The sequence below is a fragment of the Schistocerca serialis genome, chromosome 6, assembly GCF_023864345.2.
Source record: "Schistocerca serialis cubense isolate TAMUIC-IGC-003099 chromosome 6, iqSchSeri2.2, whole genome shotgun sequence".
In the NCBI taxonomy this organism is placed as follows: Eukaryota; Metazoa; Arthropoda; class Insecta; order Orthoptera; family Acrididae; genus Schistocerca; species Schistocerca serialis.
The window spans coordinates 402,343,642-402,355,951 of record NC_064643.1 but is presented as its reverse complement, the minus strand read 5'-3'; positions in this window follow the sequence as shown (position 1 = coordinate 402,355,951).

The following is a 12,310-nucleotide window of genomic DNA, read 5'->3' as shown; positions in this document are numbered from 1 at the left end:
TTACAGACGAATGGACAAACTAGTAGAAGCCAACCTCGGGGAAGATCAGTTTGGATTCCGTAGAAACACTGGAACACGTGAGGCAATACTGACCTTACGACTTATCTTAGAAGAAAGATTAAGGAAAGGCAAACCTACGTTTCTAGCATTTGTAGACTTAGAGAAAGCTTTTGACAATGTTGACTGGAATACTCTCTTTCAAATTCTAAAGGTGGCAGGGGTAAAATACAGGGAGCGAAAGGCTATTTACAATTTGTACAGAAACCAGATGGCAGTTATAAGAGTCGAGGGACATGAAAGGGAAGCAGTGGTTGGGAAGGGAGTAAGACAGGGTTGTAGCCTCTCCCCGATGTTGTTCAATCTGTATATTGAGCAAGCAGTAAAGGAAACAAAAGAAAAATTCGGAGTAGGTATTAAAATTCATGGAGAAGAAATAAAAACTTTGAGGTTCGCCGATGACATTGTAATTCTGTCAGAAACAGCAAAGGACTTGGAAGAGCAGTTGAATGGAATGGACAGTGTCTTGAAAGGAGGATATAAGATGAACATCAACAAAAGCAAAACAAGGTTAATGGAATGTAGTCTAATTAAGTCGGGTGATGCTGAGGGAATTAGATTAGGAAATGAGGCACTTAAAGTAGTAAAGGAGTTTTGCTATTTGGGGAGCAAAATAACTGATGATGGTCGAAGTAGAGAGGATATAAAATGTAGGCTGGCAATGGCAAGGAAAGCGTTTCTGAAGAAGAGAAATTTGTTAACATCCAGTATTGATTTAAGTGTCAGGAAGTCATTTCTGAAAGTATTCGTATGGAGTGTAGCCATGTATGGAAGTGAAACATGGACGATAAATAGTTTGGACAAGAAGAGAATAGAAGCTTTCGAAATGTGGTGCTACAGAAGAATGCTGAAGATTAGATGGGTAGATCACATAACTAATGAGGAAGTATTGAATAGGATTGGGGAGAAGAGAAATTTGTGGCATAACTTGACCAGAAGAAGGGATCGGTTGGTAGGACATGTTCTGAGGCATCAAGGGATCACCAATTTAGTATTGGAGGGCAGCGTGGAGGGTAAAAATCGTAGAGGGAGACCAAGAGATGAATACACTAAACAGATTCAGAAGGATGTAGGTTGCAGTAGGTACTGGGAGATGAAAAAGCTTGCACAGGATAGAGTAGCATGGAGAGCTGCATCAAACCAGTCTCAGGACTGAAGACCACAACAACAACAACATAGTAAACTCACTTGTACTATTTTGTAACAAGCAATTTACTACTGGAACTGGGTATAGACACAACAGTATAAAGTCCAGGAAGTTAAAAATTCAAACTAAATTGACCTCTTCAAAGAATGTTGACATGAGGAAGGCATTTCAGATAGAGACGTAAAGATAGTCACATTTCACAAGGAAATAAGGATCAAGAACCAAAGATTTAGTGAATTAAGAACCAAGCAATGTGGAGCGAGTTCAATAGAACAGTACAGAGAAATCACAAATGACTGCAGAGCTGCTGGCTCTAAGGGCCATCACGGGTGCTGATATGCTGGCAGGCACATGTGTCCTCACAGCAACGCTTGCAGTGGTGACATCAGCTTCTGCAGGTTTAGTAGTGTCATCTAGTGGCTGTCATTGAGCTCCGCATCTCCCAGTCAGCTGTAAAACTCATTGGGCCAAGATATCAGATCTAGTAATGAATAAGAAAGTTGGAATGCGAGTAAGCTAATATGAACAACAAAGTGAATACATTATCACAGTCAAGACAGACACAAAGCCAACGGCAATCATAGTGGTACAAGTTTACAAGCCTTCTAGTTATGTAGATGAAGATATTGAAAGAAGTATGATGAGCTAAAAAATATTACTCATCATTCAGGAAGTTGAAATTTAATTGTATGGGAGACTAGAATTTGATAGTAGGAAAAGAAAAACAATGGTAGGAAAGGAAAAACAGTGGGAGAACAAGGATGAAGACAAGGAATGAAAGAAGAAGTCACCTGGTACAATTCTGCACAGAGCATAATTTAATAATTCCAAACATTTGATTTAAGAAGCATGAAAGAAGGTTGTATATTTGGAAGAGACATGAAGACACTGGATGATGTAATGCAAATATGGTAAATTACAGAAAAACTAGACAAATCTAATATTTCAGTATGTCTTTTACATGATTTCTCAGGTTTAAGTTCTCATCAATATAACCACCCAAGAAATTAGAACTTTTAACCATGTTTATTATTTTATGTTGGTATACTACACTGGTAAGAGGTGACGTATTTTTTAAAGTATAAATCTAGAATAGCTCAGTTTCTTCAAAGTTTAAAAGTAGTCTATTTATGCAAAAGGCAGTAAAAAGCTTTGACAATAACATCATTACTATTTCTCTGTTGATGCTTCTATTTTCTCTATCTACAAATGATCTGGTGCACAGGGTGGGCAGCAACCTGCAGTTCTTTGCTGATGATATTGTGGTGTACAGCAATGTGTTAAGGATGAATGACTGTATGATGATACAAGGTGGTTTAGACAAAATTTTTAATTGCTGCGATGAATGCCAGGTAGCTTTAAATGCTAAAAAATGTAAACCCATAATGTCTGAATACAGCATTAGTAGTGTCCTGCTTGACACATTCAAGTTGTTTAAATATCCGGGTGTAGCACTGCACGATGATATGAAATGGAATGAGCATGTAGGGACTATAGAAAGGCAGGTGAATGGTCAACTTCGGTTTATTGGGAAAATTTTCGGAAAGCATGGTTCATCTGTAAAGGAGGTCGCATGTAGGTCACTATAGCAACCTATTCTTGAGTACAGTGAGAATGTTTGAGACCTGCACCAGGTCAGATTAAAGGCAGGCATTGAAGCTATTTAGAGGCAGACAGCTAAGTTTGTTACCAGTAGGTTCCAACAACATTCAAATATTATGGAGATCCTTCAGGAACTCAAATGGGAATCCCTGGATGGAAGGCTACATTCTTTTCATTGAACGCTGTTGAGAAAAAAAACTGGCATCTGAGGCTGACTTCAGAATGATTCTACTGCTGCAAACATACATTTCACAAAAGGACCACAATGATATGATATAAGAAATTAAGGCTCATATGGAGGCATATAGATAGTAATTTTTTCCTCGCTCTGTTTGAAAGTGGAACAGGAAAGGAAATGACTTTCAGTGGTACAGGGTACCCTCTGCCACACACCATATGGCAGATTCCAGAGAACATTTGCAGATATTGATGTACACAATAGTGCTTGCGTCATCTACAGAAAGGACTAATTTTGCATCCTGATTCAAATAAAATGGCAGATCATTAATACACAGCAAAAATATTAAGGGATCCGTAATCAGTCCCTACAATATACCCGCTTCGGGTTCTCTTCACAGAGGTGATGTATTGTTCAGGCACACACCGACAAGACAAGTGAAAACAGTGCAAGTTAAGGTTAGCAGTACCAAGAAGGTTAAAAGTGTGGAGTACTCAACAAAGACGAAGCTCTGACCTAGTAACAACTCCCAGGGTCTATAAGCCAACTGCAGGACTCAGCTATGTTACCTGTGATTTACTGTCTTAGGGGAAATACTGGTGATTACTGGGCAATGAAAACAATTTGAACCACAATCTCAACAACACAGCTGAGGATGACATCAGGCACATTGTTAGCGGTGCTCCTCACAGAAATGTGAATACAATGTCACTCTTTTAGTCGAACAACAAACTATGTGTGAAGTCTTCCGTTGATTTTGTCGACATAGAGCTCTAGGAGTCACTCACAAAATAGGATCCCACACAGTTGCACCACATGCAGCATGATTTACATCTGAATGTTTCTGGTATGCAGTTATTTACACAAATAATTTCCAGAAGTATTCAGTATGACAAGAAAAATGTCTGTGCAATCCCTGTTATTCTCAATATTTTCGGGGAGGAGGGGAGTCCTGCGATAGTACTAAGGGTGATAATTATAACACATCTGGACTTTCACATCAAAAATTAAGAATCTTTTTAAATATGAAAGATGAGCTCCTCATATCACGAACAGACACTAACATATGTGATGTACATGTCAGAACAGATTACAAAAGTCACAGAAAGTGAACAGACATACCTACAAGCCAGTAACGTATTACTGTAGGCATAACAGAAGGAAGGGTGGCTATAAGGGAAGTATTTCCAGGCCATTAACCTCAGTTAATATTGCACTGAACAGCAGTTTGATTTTGTACTTCAGTGACAAACTTAGCAACATACAAGATAGCACTTCTGGCAGTCTTACAGGCCCCAACTGAAAAAGTTTTAAACTATAAAGCAGCTGAACAGAGTACTAATGAAACTTAAATGAAATAACTACGAAGCGATTGTGTATGGGGACTCCAATACTGATTTCATCTTGGGTAGTTCTGGTTGGGGCCAGCTAGAGTTGGTTTGATACCCACAGCAACATCCCCAACAAGAATGTAAAGATATAGTGTAACAGTGATTGATAACGTAGTTCTTGATCATGGTCATTCATGAAATGAAGATGGACCCCATGATAAAAAAGCTTATCTGATCATTACTGTCAAATGGTTGCAACAAAGACTCATCATTAAGCAGCTTCAATTAAGAAGGAAGATGTAAATTTCACAGAAATGTAAAAGGTGACTCACTTGTGCTATTCAGGGAGAATTTACAGAAACGATAAATGGGACAAATTTTGGAAAGGGCAGACAGTGGGCGAAAACACAATTCTTTTCTAATCATATTTTTACAACCTTATGAAGTCAGTTTCCCTTTACAATGAGTCAAGAAAAAGTACAAAGTAAGCAGAAAGAAAGAGTGAGTACGACTTGTAATCAGATTACCTTGAGTTAAGAGGAGAGAGCTTTATTTATTGCACAGAACTTACAGCTCGACTTACAAATAAACATTAAGCAGTACTGCAAAATTCTTCAGTGTGTCATAAAAAAGGCAAAACCCATGTACAATGCACAAAAACCCAAAATTCCAAGAACAAGGCAAAGCCAATTTGCAACACCAGTGGCCGAGCGGTTCTGGCGCTACAGTCTGGAACCGCGCGACCGCTACGGTCGCAGGTTCGAATCCTGCCTCGGGCATGGATGTGTGTGTTGTCCTTAGATTAGTTAGGTTTAAGTAGTTCTAAGTTCTAGGGGACTTATGATCTCAGCAGTTGAGTCCCATAGTGCTCAGAGCCATTTGAACCATTTTGCAACACCAGTAGGTGTAATACAAACAAATTTTATATGAAAAATGAAATTAAACTCCCTGATGGCAGCAGCAACAACACAGATAATATTAAATTCAAATCAGTAACAACTGTCCGCCTGCTTAGCTGAGTGGTTACGTGTTTGCTTCCCATGCAGCGGGCCCGGGTTTGATTCCCAGCCGGATTGGAGATTTTCTCTGTCCGTGGTCTGGGTATTGTGGTGTCCACATCATCATTGCATCCTCATCACCAGTACGCAAGTCACCCAGTGTGGTGTCGAATGAAATAAGACTTGCACTTAGCAGCCAAACTTTCCCAGATGGGGCCTCCCGGCCAACAATGCGACACGCTCATTTCATTTTTCATTAATAACTAAATTCAATTTATTCTTCCTAACAGTAGCTGAACACAGGTAGAGAAAGTCCATCAAATCCAGATCCATTAAATTTACTTCAATGGCACTGCATACTCCATCATTATATATTAGTTTTGATCACAAACATCATCAAGTATCTAAACAGCAGTCACTTTTCTGGTTATGATGGCATTTCAACCAAGGAACTAAAATATTGTGCTGACTCTGCAGTGTCATCCTTAATTAACCAATCTATTGGCCAAGGTGTATTTCTGAAAAGACAGAAACATACAGTAGTAACACCCATTCACAAATGTGGGGATAAATAACTGACCTCTAATTATATGCCCACTTCCCATGTTATCAACAGTTTTTGAGAACATCGCTTGCAACAGACTATTGAACAGCTCAGTCTGGCTTTTGTAAAGCCTCCTCTAGTGAGAAAGCAACATGTGGTCTCACAAACTCGGTTCTGGTAAAATTAAACAAGAAACATTACCAGGATTGCCACAAGTTTCCCCAAGTGAAACTCCCTGATTTCCAGACAGGTTTCAGCATTTTTCCCTGGCAAAGTTTGAGATGTAGGAGTAAGTAAAGATAGAGGTTGACAAAAAATGTAAGAACTTCTGTATTTCTAAATGTGTGAACAAAAATAGTAAGTACTAACATCAATATCTTGTGTAATAAGCTGCTTTTGGATGGAGAAAGCAAACCAAATGGTACATATGTTTCATTAAGACCAATGATGTTATTTTATTTCAATAAAATGAAACACATTTGGTGACAAAAATATGCATTTTGTTGGAGTCGCAGGGCATATTTTAATTACCTTCCCTGCTTTCAGAAATATGTTCAGAAAAAGGTAGGCCTCTCGAAAGATATGTATAAGGTGGGGAAGAGTTATGTAAACCAACACTGTAGATGACTGTGAATAAAATGTTGGTTCTACTATGTTTATTATTGTTGGTTATTACCCACTGTGTTATGTCTATTATTCCACAGGTATTGTTTGATTTTTCTTTCAAGAAATACATGAGTACATAGTGTACAAACTGCCAGTAACCGCCACAATTTTCTTCTTCTTATTGTGCGTACTTTCTAATATATAAACTACTTTTGAAGTGCCAAAATGTATTAGAATAAATAAAATGTCTTTAAAATGAAGCACTGTACAATGTACTTGTGGCAAGACAGTCGCAATTCCTGAAATCCATTGCCTGTAGCCTATGGCCTGCCAAGGAGCACCACAGTCCTGGGTCCATGGGTAAACAATGAATATCCATCGCATTACGCCACACACAGACAGAGCCAACCTGCGGGCAGATCGGTGAGACTAGATCCGACAGGCAGACCCACACGTTAGTGGGAAACTATGGGCTTCAGACCAGCAGGTCCAATCCATTAGAGATAACCAAAGAATTGGCCTGCATTTTTGGCCCGGCATGGAATTCCATTTGTGTGACCAGCTATTCATATGTCACAGACACCATGTTGATGAAATGAGACTACGGTGATCACCCGCGCAACAGATAACTTGCGCAAATACTCTGAGAATCAATACTAATGAGGACAGGAAGCAACTCACCATAAAGATGATCACCAAGCCACAGACAGGCACATAGAAAAGGCTGTCACACTCTCACAACTAAATTTTTGGCCACTACCTTTGTCAGAAAACGAGAGTGCACACACATTCACACAATCACTCAGACACAACTCATGCACACATGACCGTTTTCTCCTGCCACTGTATCAACAAGCTTTGTGAATCACATCCAAACAAACCACTCATCCAGCTGCCCTGCCTCTCATCAGCAGCTGCTAGACTAGCAGCAAGTAATGGTGACAGCACTGCCTGCAAGCTGAGGCGAGAGGTGGGAAGGGGAGAAGAAGTAATAATGAGAGAGTCTGAAAGTGGTGCACCTACTCAGCTGCACCCACCCAATGACGAAGCATGTCATCTCAGTAAACAAACAGTTTCATACTACCGAGACAAAAACAAGATTTTTCCAACCCCCCCCCCCCCCCCCCCCCCAACGTCGCGAATTTCCCTTATACATTTGAAATTCTCTGATTTCCAGAACTTGTGGCAACCCTGATTACTCTGTTGAAATTGTCTGTGGCACTGCCAAGGACCCATTTTCTGTGCAAGGTACTGTGTTAAGAGGCATTCTCCTTGTATGACTAGGATCCTACCTTAACAATAGAAAACAGAATCTTACACCTCAAATGATACAAAAAGAATAAAAATATATCCAGTGTGTGGAAATATTGCATATGGTGTGCCACGAGGTTTGGTTCTTATCCAACAAAAATTATTTATTTTAATACTGAAGGATTCTTAACCATAACGTTTTCTGATAATAAATATACCGACAATGAGGCCAAATACACCAACACCAGATACAGCCGGTAAAATAATGGGACAGATTTACAATAGGTTCACAGCTAGCATCTTAGCACTTAAAACTTTTTTTTTAAAATCATATTATGCAGAACCAAACAAATAATAATGACCTATATATAGGTGCCAGAAGCAAAGGTAAATGGGGACATACTGAAGAAGCTCCAAGTGTGAAGTTTCTGGGCATCCAGATCAGTAATAAACTGTGGTAGCGCCAGCAGGTGGATAAGTTAGTCAAAAAGATCAGTTTTGCCTGTTTGTATTTAGAAATTTCTCTCACTGAGTTGACATAAAGACTCGATTGCTAATATACTTTTGCAGTGAAAATGAAATTCATGTTTTTTTTCTACAGAAGCGTGCAATAAGAAAATTATTTAAAGTTGATAACTGAACGATGAGGGCTAGTAGAAATCCTTGGGTATCAGAAGAGATACTGAATTTAATTGATGAAAGGAGAAAATATAAAAATGCAGTAAATGAAGCAGGCAAAAAGGAATACAAATGTCTCAAAAATGAGATAGACAGGAAAATGGCTAAGCAGGCATAGCCAGAGTACAAATGTAAGGATGTAGAGGGTTATCTCACTAGGGGTAAGATAGATACTGCCTACAGGAAAATTAAAGAGGCCTTTGGAGAAAAGAGAACCACTTGTATGAATATCAAGAGCTCAGATGGAAACCCAGTTCTAAGCAAAGAAGGAAAAGCAGAAAGGTGGAAGAAAGGTGGAAGGAATATGTAGAGGGTCTATACAATGGCGATGTACTTGAGGGCAATGTTATAGAAATGAAAGAGGATGTAGATGAAGATGAAATGGGACATATGATACTGCGTGAAGAGTTTGATAGAGCACTGAAAGACCTAAGTCGAAACAAGGCCCCGGGAGTAGACAACATTCCATTAGAACTACTGACAGCCTTGGGAGAGCCAGCCCTGACAAAACTCTACCATCTGGTGAGCAAAATGTAAGAGACAGGTGAAATACCCTCAGACTTTAAGAAGAATATAATAATTCCAATCCCAAAGAAAGCAGGTGTTGACAGATGCGAAAATTACCAAACTATCAGTTTAATATGTCAAGGCTGCAAAATACTAACACAAATTCTTTATAGACAAATGGAAAAACTGGTAGAAGCCAACCTCGGGGAAGATCATTTAGGATTCCATAGAAATATGGGAACACGTGAGGCAATACTGATGCTACAACTTATTTTAGAAGCTAGATTAAGAAAAGGCAAACCTACGTTTCTAGCATTTGTAGACTTTGAGAAAGCTTTTGACAATGTTGATTGGAATACTCTCTTTAAAATTCTGAAGGTGGCAGGGGTAAAATACAGGAAGCGAAAGGCTATTTACAATTTGTACAGAAACCAGATGGCAGTTATAAGATTCAAGGGACAGGAAAGGGAAACAGTGGTTGGGAAGGGAGTGAGACAGGGTTGTAGCCTCTCCCCGATGTTGTTCAATCTGTATATTGAGCAAGCAGTAAAGGAAACAAAAGAAAAATTCGGAGTAGGTATTAAAATCCATGGAGAAGAAATAAAAACTTTGAGGTTCGCTGATGACATTGTAATTCTGTCAGAGACAGCAAAGGACTTGGAAGAGCAGTTGAACGGAATGGACAGTGTCTTGAAAGAAGGATATAAGATGAACATCAACAAAAGCAAAACGAGGATAATGGAATGTAGTCGAATTAAGTCGCGTCATGCTGAGGGAATTAGATTGGGAAATGAGACACTCAATGGAGTAAAGGAGTTTTGCTATTTGAGGAGCAAAATAACTGATGATGGTCGAAGTGGGGAGGATATCAAATGTAGACTGGCAATGGCAAGGAAAACATTTCTGAAGAATAGAAATTTGTTAACATTGAGTATAGATTTAAGTGTCAGGAAGTCGTTTATGAAAGTATTTGTATGGAGTGTAGCCATGTATGGAAGTGAAACATGGACGATAAATAGTTTGGACAAGAAGAGAATAGAAGCTTTCAAAATGTGGAGCTACAGAAGAATGCTGAAGATTAGATGGATAGATCACATAAATAATGAGGAAGTACTGAATAAGATTGGGGAGAAGAGGAGTTTGTGGCATAACTTGACTAAAAGAAGGGATCAGTTGGTAGGACATGATCTGAGGCATCAAGGGATCACCAATTTAGTATTGGAGGGCAGCGTGGAGGGTAAAAATCGTAGAGGGAGACCAAGAGATGAATACACTAAGCAGATTCAGAAGGATGTAGGCTGCAGTAGGTACTGGGAGATGAAGAAGCTTGCACAGGATAGAGTAGCATGGAGAGTTGCATCAAACCAGTCTCAGGACTGAAGACCACAACAACAACAACAACTGAACATCATGCAGAAGCCTCTGAAGGGACCTGGGGATTCTTACACTTATGGGAACATTAAAACTGTGTGCTGGACCAGGACTCAAAACTTGGACCTCCACTTTTTCATGGGCAAGTGCTCTACCAACCTATTTTTTTATGTACAATCTTTCGTATTAACATTTACTACACACACACACACATACACACACACACACACACACACACACACACACACACACACACACAGAATGTAGAATAACAAAATTTTAAGTTCCAGGAAGAGGAAAGTTGCAAACAATCTCCAGAAAACAAATCATTATCAATTTCCATACTCTACCAAGTAGTAACATAGTTCATGTACAGTGCCCTTATTTGTTCAGTCACCATCATTTTTCATCTTTTTTATTTTCCTATGTTGTTCAGCCGAAGGATATATATATATATATATATATATATATATATATATATATATATATATATATATATATAAACACCAATGCTATCACGTCTAAATATATAGATATTTTAGGAATATAATAGAGGGAAACATTCCACGTGGGAAAAATATGTCTAAAAAGAAAGATGATGAAACTTACCAAACAAAAGCGCTGGCAGGTCGATAGACACACAAACAAACACAAACATACACACAAAATTCATTCTAGCTTTCGCAACCAATGGTTGCCTCGTCAGGAAAGAGGGAAGGAGAAGGAAAGACAAAAGGATATGGGTTTTAAGGGAGAGGGTAAGGAGTCATTCCAATCCCGGGAGCGGAAAGACTTACCTTAGGGGGAAAAAAGGTCCAGGTATACACTCGCACACACATATCCAGCCACACATACACAGACACAAGCAGACATTTGTAAAGGCAAAGAGTTTGGGCAGAGATGTCAGTCGGGGCAGATGTACAGAGGCAAAGATGAAGTTGAAAGACAGGTGAGGTATGAGCGGCGGCAAATTGAAATTAAAAATTAGCGGAGATTGAGGCCTGGCGGATAGCGAGAAGAAAGGATATGCTGAAGGGCAAGTTCCCATCTCCGGAGTTCTGACAGGTTGGTGTTAGTGGGAAGTATCCAGATAACCCAGACGGTGTAACACTGTGCCAAGATGTGCTGGCCGTGCACCAAGGCATGTTTAGCCACAGGGTGATCCTCATTACCAACAAACACTGTCTGCCTGTGTCCATTCATGCGAATGGACAGTTTGTTGCTGGTCATTCCCACATAGAACGCTTCACAGTGTAGGCAGGTCAGTTGGTAAATCACGTGGGTGCTTTCACACGTGGCTCTGCCTTTGATCGTGTACACCTTCCGGGTTACAGGACTGGAATAGTTGGTGGTGGGAGGGTGCATGGGACAGGTTTTACACCGGGGGCGGTTACAGGGGTAGGAGCCAGAGGGTAGGGAAGGTGGTTTGGGGATTTCATAGGGATGAACTAAGAGGTTGCGAAGGTTAGGTGGACGGCGGAAAGACACTCTTGGTGGAGTGGGGAGGATTTCATGAAGGATGGATCTCATTTCAGGGCAGGATTTGAGGAAGTCGTATCCCTGCTGGAGAGCCACATATATAGATATTTTCATTGTCTTACAAAGTCATTTAGTTTTCAGAACCTTCACCTTATTATCTGGAACCTTCACCTTATTATCTGAAATACTAAATGTATATTTCTTGATCACCTCTCATCAGAGTACTGATAATTTGCAAATATTCAAAACCATCTGTAATCAAAATTATGGGTATCAATAATTATAGTGAGGGCTGAGCTTGTTTTGAAACATCTTCCTCATTATCTTTCAAAATGAAATCACTTGCCAATCATACAGATCTCACTTTGTTAACCATATTGCACAAAGGTGTTCAGTTTCAGAAAATATATGTACTGTCTGTTCCTGTCAACCATTAGTGCCAACCTACCGACTGTGATATCAAAGCACAACTAATGATTCACTCTCACAGTTTTTCTTCCGCCAGTACCTATTCCCCAACCTTGCAAACTCCACAGGTGTTCTCGTGCATAACTTGTGGGA